The 8,554-nt window shown below is 45.2% G+C and overlaps 1 pseudogene; it reads left to right on the forward strand.

The window, feature by feature from the left end:
• Positions 1-401: 401 nt before the first annotated feature.
• LOC109438224 (heterogeneous nuclear ribonucleoprotein A1) lies at positions 402-8,054 on the forward strand (annotated as a pseudogene).
• Positions 8,055-8,554: the final 500 nt, after the last annotated feature.

An 8,554-nucleotide genomic window follows, 5' to 3' on the forward strand; every position in this document is an offset into this window, starting at 1 on the left:
CTAAGAACATGGGTTCATATTCACTTTATCCCAACCAGTTGTGAGGGTCAGACAAAAGAAAAGCGTGCCGTGGCCTGAAGGTAAGGGCACTGGTAAGCTCCTCCCCCTCCTTCTTTCCTTACCCTTCATGCAAAGGCCAGGAATGATGGTGACAGAAACTGAAACCTGCTCAGAGGGAGGGCTCAGTGCAGGCTGAAGTAAGTCATCTATCAAAGTGGAAGATCTCCGTTCTGCAGGGAAAGCCAGCAATGCACAGAGAGCCCTGTGCTGGGGCCGCTGGGGCCAGGTGTTGGGGTCTGCCTCCTGAGGGGATCTCCACCTAGCCTAACCTGGAGGAGACATGGGGTAGAAGGACTTATGGGAAACTACTGACTAAAGTGAAGCAAAGAGGACCAGGGTGAATGCCAAAGGAGAAGGAGCTGGTGGGCAAAAGTCTGAGAATAGGTGGCCAAGTCCAAGGGGAGGCTAAGCAAAGAGATGGCCCAGGGGTGAGACAGCTGGCCAGCCCCCAGGGCTGTCACAGGGGAGGCCTCAGGCCGAGGGCAGGGCTGAATCGCTGCACAGAACACCTTCACTGCCACTGACTTACTATGTGATGCCAGTCTTCTCACAGCAACCCGAGGCTGTGGGGGAGGCACTGCACACTCTCTCACTTTTGACAAGGAGGAAAGATGTCCAGAAGGACTCCCGAAGTTATCCCTGCTGGAGGAGTCCATGTGGGAGTATGGGAGGCTCTGAAGTTCCTGTTCTGTCCTCTGTGACGTGGAGCCAGGTTGTAGGTGAGAGAGAGGAGTTGTCTATGGTTGGGCAGTGGCAGGACCGGGCTCTCAATCATTGCCCACCTTCAGCCTTGTCCTTTGGCTCCCTTTGCACAGGAGCTGGGCTAGGCCTGGCCCTGGCTGCAGCCCCAGGGGACTGGCTCCCTGAGCCCCACCCTGCTTGCCCACTGGGGGCTGCAAGAGGCTTCGCCAGGACTGGATGTGGAGGGGCAGGCAGCTGACAGGACCTGCTCTCTCTGCTCAGATATCACACAGTAGGCGGTTTCTCGCCTGTTGGGGCCCAACCAGCAAGCACGTAGGGCACTAAAGCAGTGGGAGAAATACGTTTTAAAAGAACCTGTCAAGAAAAAAAAAGGCATTGGAAGTAGTCATCATTGAAAGTCAGAATTTTGATGCATTTATTGCGTTTATTTTGTGGTTTAGTATCATTTTTATTTTAAATTACGTCTGCTGACATGGACATGTGCTAAGGGCCAGGGGCTGCTCGAGGTCCCTTCATGCTTGTTTGATTTAATCCTCTGGGTGATTTTAAGACATACCTTTCACCCAGATGAGGAAACTGACGCTCAGAGAGGTTAAGCTATCTTCTAAATGCAGAGTGAGTGTGGAGAGAATGAGGGTCTGCCCCAAATCTATCTGACCCCAGGCAAGGACCTTTAGTAAATGTCTGTCCTGGAGAAACCTCAGCAGAGTGAATAACTGGGCAGGGTTGGGGGGGCAGGTGCAGGTGTCCCCCGGTTCTGGCATAGACGGGAGCTGAATGGGGCCAACCACGGGTACACAAGGTCTTAATGGCTGACACGTCCCTATTGTGTGTTCTCCACAAACACAGTTCTGGTACTATTACAAAGTGAGACCTAGGAGGGAGGGATAACAGCTCTCTTGAGATACAGTATGTGTGCTGGAGCTGCGTGGGAGTTACTGTGTGGTTTGGCTCCAGAGAATCTGTGCTGTTTGGAGGCCAGTCACCTTACTCCCCTGGGGCATTGCACTCAACTGTCTGTCCTTTGAAAGACAAGAAAACCCAGGTCCCACAGCAAGTTGGTGGCAGAGCCACGCCTGCCACCCAGGTGCCCTGCTTCCTAGTCCATGATTTCCCCCAGCACTCTGATCTGAATAGTTTCTATTGGTCTTTCTTCTGATTCTGTCATCTCCTATGTCCAATCACTGTCCAATAAGTTATTCATTTCTTATTGTTGAGTTTTAAGAATTTTTTTTTCTTTTTTGTATACAGCAGGTCCTCAAATAATGTCATTTCATTCAACGTCGTTTTGTTAAAATGTTGACTATAAGCTGTAGGAAGTTAATTCTTTTTTAAAATATTTTATTGGGGAAGGGAAACAGGACTTTATTGGGGAACAGTGTGTACTTCCAGGACTTTTTTCCAAGTCAAGTTGTTGTCCTTTCAATCTTAGTTGTGGAGGGTGCCGTTCAGCTTCAAGTTGTTGTCCTTTCAGTCTTAGTTGTGGAGGGTGCAGCTCAGCTCCAGGTTCAGTTGATGTTGTTAGTTGCAGGGGGTGCAGCCCATCATCCCTTGGGGGAGTCGAGGAGTCGAACCGGCAACCTTGTGGTTGAGAGCCCGTGCTCCAGCCAACTGAGCCATCTGGCCACCTGGGAGCTGAGCGGCAGCTCATTGACTTCATTCTAGTTGCGGAGGGCACAGCTCACTGACCCATGTGGGAATTGAACTGGCAGCCCGTTGCCCAGAGCTCGCGCTCTAACAAACTGAGCTACCCGTCCCCCCTAGGAACTTAATTCTTGTTTATATCAATTAGTCTATGGTAAAATTGGTGTCATTATATATTGTTTCACTTAAAGTTGCAGAACCTGTAGACATTAAGTGAGGACTTAGAGTAGTTTGGATACCTGTTAAATGTGCATTTTGCAAAACTTTTTCTCAATCTGTGGCTTGTCTTTTCATTCTCTTAGCAGTGGTTTTGCAACACAGTCTTTTTTTTTAAAGATTTTATTGGGGAAGGGGAACAGGACTTTATTGGGGGAACAGTGTGTACTTCCAGGACTTTTTTCCAAGTCAATTTGTTGTCCTTTCAATCTTAGTTGTGGAGGGTGCTGTTCAGCTTCAAGTTGTTGTCCTTTCAGTCTTAGTTGTGGAGGGCACAGCTCAGCTCCAGGTCCAGTTGCCGTTACTAGTTGCAGGGGGCGCAGCCCACCATCCCTTGCGGGACTCGAGGAATTGAACTGGCAGCCTTATGGTTGAGAGCCCACTGGCCCATGTGGGAATCAAACCGGCAGCCTTCAGAGTTAGGAGCACGTAGTTCCAACCGCCTGAGCCACTGGGCCAGCCCTGCAGAGCAGTTTTTAATGAAGTATAGGCTATTATTTTTTTCATGGATGGTGCTTTTGGTGTTGTATTTTAAAAGCCATTGCCAAACCTAGAGTCACCTAGATGTTCTCCTAAATTAGCTTTAATTTATGTCTATAATCCATTTTGAGTTCATTTTTGTGAAAGATGTATGGTTTGTGTGTGGAACAAAGATAACTCCATCTTGAAACTATGACACCATCTTGACCTCTGAGTGAACCTGGACCCTTGGCTCCTGTCCTGCGTCTTGGAATATACATGAGAGCTCTATCCTTATCACATAATTCCCTTTAGTTTTGCCTCTGGAGTGAGGCGTCCTTGATGTTATCTGTCTCTTAACCCACTCTGATGCATAAAATGATCCAGACCCTTCCAGAAACTGGTCCTTCTGATTACCCCCACATTTCTTTCCCAAGACATATGCCCACTGCTTTAGCTATATAACACATAATCTTGGGGTGGAATCACAGAGGTCTGACCATCTTGCGGTTGCCCAAGACAGTGTTTCTGTACATAAGTCTCCTGCTAAACTCATTAACCGACAAGCTGGACTTGTCTGCCTTATTTTTGATCTCTTAGCTCCTTCAACCTTTGGAGACCTGTTTGCATTTGTGGCCCTTTCATGAAACATCTGTGTCTAGATTCTTTTTTTTTTTTTCATGTGGATGTTCAGTTGTTCCAGAACAATTTATTAAGAAGACTATCCTTTATCCATTAATGATATTTGCTACTTTACCAAAGATCAGCAGACTGCAAAAATGTCACATCAGATAAATACTATGCTTACTGCCTCCCAGGATCACACCAAAATTACAAATAAATGATAGAAAAATCAACCTCAAGATGCATCTGAACACTAGCTGAACAGAGCCCCTATACTAACAATTTAAAGAAGAGGCCATGTTGAGAGTGGCAGGAGGGGCAGAGAACCGAAACAGGCTGACCCCAAACCCACAGAGAGAGGTTGAATGCTGGGAGGGACACCTCGGTGGCAGACACCACCCCTGAAGAGGGCGGACCCACCAGCCCCACGCCAGGCTCCCCAGCCCAGGGGTCCTGTGCTGGGAAGAGGAATTTCCACAGCATCTGGTAGTGAAAATCAGCAAGGACTCTGTCTGCCCTTCCTGGTGGGGCCGAAGGTGGCTGGAAACCCAGACACCCCCTTGTAGAGCTGGCACATGGAGTTGCTCGTTGGCGGGCACCCACCTGGTCTCCGGCAGAGGGAGTCGCAGCTCGGGAGGCCCAGGTATGTGTGGGAAAGGACTGAACTGAGTGCATTTGGCGTGGGAGCTGGAGGGACTAGGGCCATTGTTGTCCCTGTGGAGTCTGCACACGTGTGGCCTACAGAGGAGGCCATATTTTCAAGGTTAAGCCCTCCCCCACAGGGCCAAGTCAGGGACTGCATTGGTCTGGTGGAATTCAGCATACGCACTGCCTCAGTGACTCCCTGGGTCCCCGCCCTCTGCACAGCTGGTGCTATGGGGCCTGGGAAACTCTTTACTGCTGGGTGGCTGGCCCCACCCTATGGGCTATGTGCTGATTAAAGCAGGCAGAGAGGCTGTGGTGCCCCTGGAAACGTTTGCTGGAGGGCGTTAAGCCAAAACCTGTGCTGCAGCATAGACTGGTGGCAGGACTTAGCAGTTTTTTTTTTCCTTTTTTCTGTTTTGTTGTTGTTGTTATTTTTTCTGTATGTTTATTTTGTTTTCTTGTTTTTATTTTTGTTTGTTTTTTGTGTGTGTGTATTTGTTTTTGTTGTTTTGTTTTTTGGGGTGGTTGTGGGCGCAGCACGGGTCCAGGAGCTGAGACTACACTGAATTTGTAGAAATCACTGACCATACCCTTTAGTTCCCTGTAACCCCACCCTGCCCACCTACAACTGCATTGCCAGGGTCACTCTGGGTGCCTGGGTGACTGGACCCACCCCCACAAGCCCTGGAGGAAGTTTTTTACAGGAGCAGACAACCGGCAATGGCCTGGAGAGATTTTGGTGGAGAGCAGTGACCCAAAATCTGCACCACAACTACATGTGGGCAGTTCTCAGGAATCTGCCAGCCAGAGGTGGAGGCTGCCTGCAGTGTCCTTGGGGCACTGTACAAGGTGGTCACAGGCCGGGTACTGGCACAAGATCTGAATATGCATTAATGTTGTAGAAACCACAAGTCACATCTTGTGACTCACTTGAACTCCACCCCTCCCAGCTAGTACCCTAGCACAGCTAGTGCCCATCCAGGCCAGAAGGGAGTGGCAGGAAATATTCAATGTGATTGAAAACGAAGGCCTACAACCAAGATTACTCTACCCAGCAAGGCTATCATTTAAAATTGATGAAGAGACAAAGAGCTTCCAAGAAAAGAATAAGCTAAAGGAATTCATTACCACCAAGCCAGTATTGCAGGAAATGTTAAAAGGGATTTTTTTTAAGTAGAAGAAATGAGAAAATTAACTAATGAAGACTAGAAATATGAGTAATAAAATGGCAATAGCTATGTACCTATCAATAAGCACTTTAAATGTAAATGGATTAAATGCTTCAATCAAAAGACATAGGGTGGCTGAATAGATAAGGGAACAAGACCCATGTATGTGTTGTTTACAAGAGACTCACCTCAGATCAAAAGACTACACAGGCTGAAAGTAAAGGGATGGAATAAGATATTTCATGCAAATGGAAATGAGAAAAAAGCTGAGATAGCAACATTTATATAGGACAATATAGACTTTAAAATGAAGATTATAATAAAATACAAAGAAGGGCACCACATAATAATAAAGGAATCCATCCAACAAGAGGACATAACCCTAGTAAACATCTATGCACCCAACATAGGAGCACCTAAATATATAAAACAGATATTGACTGACATAAAGTCAGAGATCAACAGTAACACTATCACAGTAGGGGACTTCAACACACCTCTGACAACAATGGACAGATCTTCCAGACAGAAAATCAATACAGAAACAGTGGCCTTAAATGACACATCAGACCAGATACATTTAATTGATATTTTCAGAGCATTTCACCCCAAAGCTGCAGAATACACGTGCTTCTCAAGTGCACATGGAACATTTTCCAAGATAGACCACAAAACAAGTCTCAATAAATTTAAGAAAATTGAAATCATATCAAGCATCTTCTCTGACTGCAGTGCTATGAAACTAGAAGTCAATTACAAGAAAAAAACTGGAAAACATACAAACACATGGAAACTGAATAACATGCTACTAAATAATGAATGGGTCAACAATGAGATCAAGGAAGAAATCAAAAGACACTTGAGACAAACAAAAATGAAAAAACAATGACCCCAAATCTATGGGACACAGCAGAACAGTCTTAAGAGGGAAATTCATTGAAATGCAGGCCTACCTAAAGAAACAAGAAAAACCTCAAGTCAACAGTCTATCTTTACACTAAGGAAACTGGAAAAAGTACAGCAAAATACGCCCAAAGTGAGTACAAGGAAGGAAATAATAAAGGTCATAGCAGAAATAAATGAAATAGAGACAAAAAAATACAAAAGATCAATGAAAATAAGAAATGGTTTCTTTGTGAGCTTTTTTTTTTTTTGCTTTTTTTAATGAAAAATAATTTTTATTACAGTATAATTTACATGCAGTAAAATTCACATGTTTTACTATACACTTCTTCAACTTTTGATATCTGTATAGCCATGTAAACACTACCACAATCAAGACAAAGAACAATTCGATCACCCCACCCCCAAAATACATGCCCCACCTCCACATTTTTGCTATCAATTGACCCCCATCTCTGCTCCAAGCAACCACTGATGTAATTTCTATCACTAAATATTAGTTTTGCCTGTTCTAGGATGTCATATAAATTGAATTATACACACGTACCCCTTACTTCTTTCACTCAGCATGTTTCTAAGATTCATCCGTGTTGTTTCATGTATCTGTAGTTTGTTTCCTTTTGTTGATCAGCAGTTGGCATGTGAATTACATATCAATAAACCTGCTATTTTAAAAAATGTTTTGAGGCCTTTCTGTTGGTGGAGGCTGCCGAGTCAGCATCCTTAAAACCTCTCCACCCATACTCGTCATGTCTAAGTCAGAGTCTCCCAAAGAGCTGTCCTAACAGTTGCAGAAGCTCTTCATCAGAGGTTTGAGCTTTGAAACAACTGATGAGAGTCTGAGGAACCATTCTGAGTAGTGGGGAATGCTCACAGACTGTGGTGAGAGATCCAAACACCACGTGCTCCAGAGGCTTTGGGTTTGTCACCTATGCCAATGTGGAGGAGGTGGGTGCAGCCATGAATGCAAGGCTACACGAGGTGGATGGAAGAGTTGTGGAACCAAGAGGCTGTCTCAAGAGAAGATTCTCAAAGACCCGGTGCCCATTTCCCTGTGGAAAAGATTTTTGTGGGTGGAATTAAAGAAGACTCTGAAGAACATCATCTAAGAGATTATTTTGAACGATTTGGGAAAATTGAAATGACTGATATCATGACTGACCAAGGCAGTGGCAAGAAGAGAGGCTCTGCTTTGTAACACGTGATGACCACGACTCTGTTGACAAGGCTGTCATTCAGAAATACCGTGCTTTGAATGGCCGCAATTGTGAAGTAAGGAAAGCCCTATTCAAGCAAGAAATGGCTAATGCTTCATTCAGTCAGAGTGGTTCTGGAAACTTTGGTAGTGGTCGAGGAGGAGGTTTTGGTGAGAATGACAACTTTGGTCATGGAGGAAACTTCCATGGTCGAGGTGGCTTTGGTGGCAGTCGTGGTGGAGGATATGGTGGCAGTGGGGGAGGCGATAATGGATTTGGCAATGATGGAAACAGTTTTGGAGGTGGCAGAAGCTACAATTATTTTGGCAATTACAACTATCAATCTTCAAATTTTGGACCCATGAAAGAAGGAAACTTTGGAAGCAGAGGCTCTGGCCTCTATGGTGGTGGAGGCCAATCCTTTGCCAAACCATGAAACCAAGGTAGCTATGGTGGTTCCAGCAGCAACAATAGCTATGGCAGTGGCAGAAAGTTTTTTTTTTTTATTAGTTTCAGGTGCACAAAACAATGTAATAGTTAGACATTTATCATTTATATCCCTCACACAGTGATAACCCCCCTCCCCCATCTACTATACCTCTAACATCCCACACAGCCATTACATTTCCACTGTCTCTATTCCTAATACTGTAATCCACTTCTTGTTACTATATACATACATGTATATAAACTTATAGTTGACTTTCGTTATTGTTCAGCTTCAGCTTCAGGTGTACAGTGCAGTGATCAGGCATCTACATCTTCCCTGAGGTGGTCTCCCTAACGAGCCAAGTGTCCATCAGATACCCTACAAAATCTTTACAACATTATTGATTACATTCCCAAAATTAACTTTCGTATCCCCTTGGCAATTTTGTGGTTACTGACTGTGCTTTCTAATCCCCTCACCTTCCCCCTCATCCCCCCCTCCCATCT

The sequence above is a fragment of the Rhinolophus sinicus genome, linkage group LG01 (genome assembly GCF_036562045.2).
Source record: "Rhinolophus sinicus isolate RSC01 linkage group LG01, ASM3656204v1, whole genome shotgun sequence".
NCBI classification, from domain to species: domain Eukaryota; kingdom Metazoa; phylum Chordata; class Mammalia; order Chiroptera; family Rhinolophidae; genus Rhinolophus; species Rhinolophus sinicus.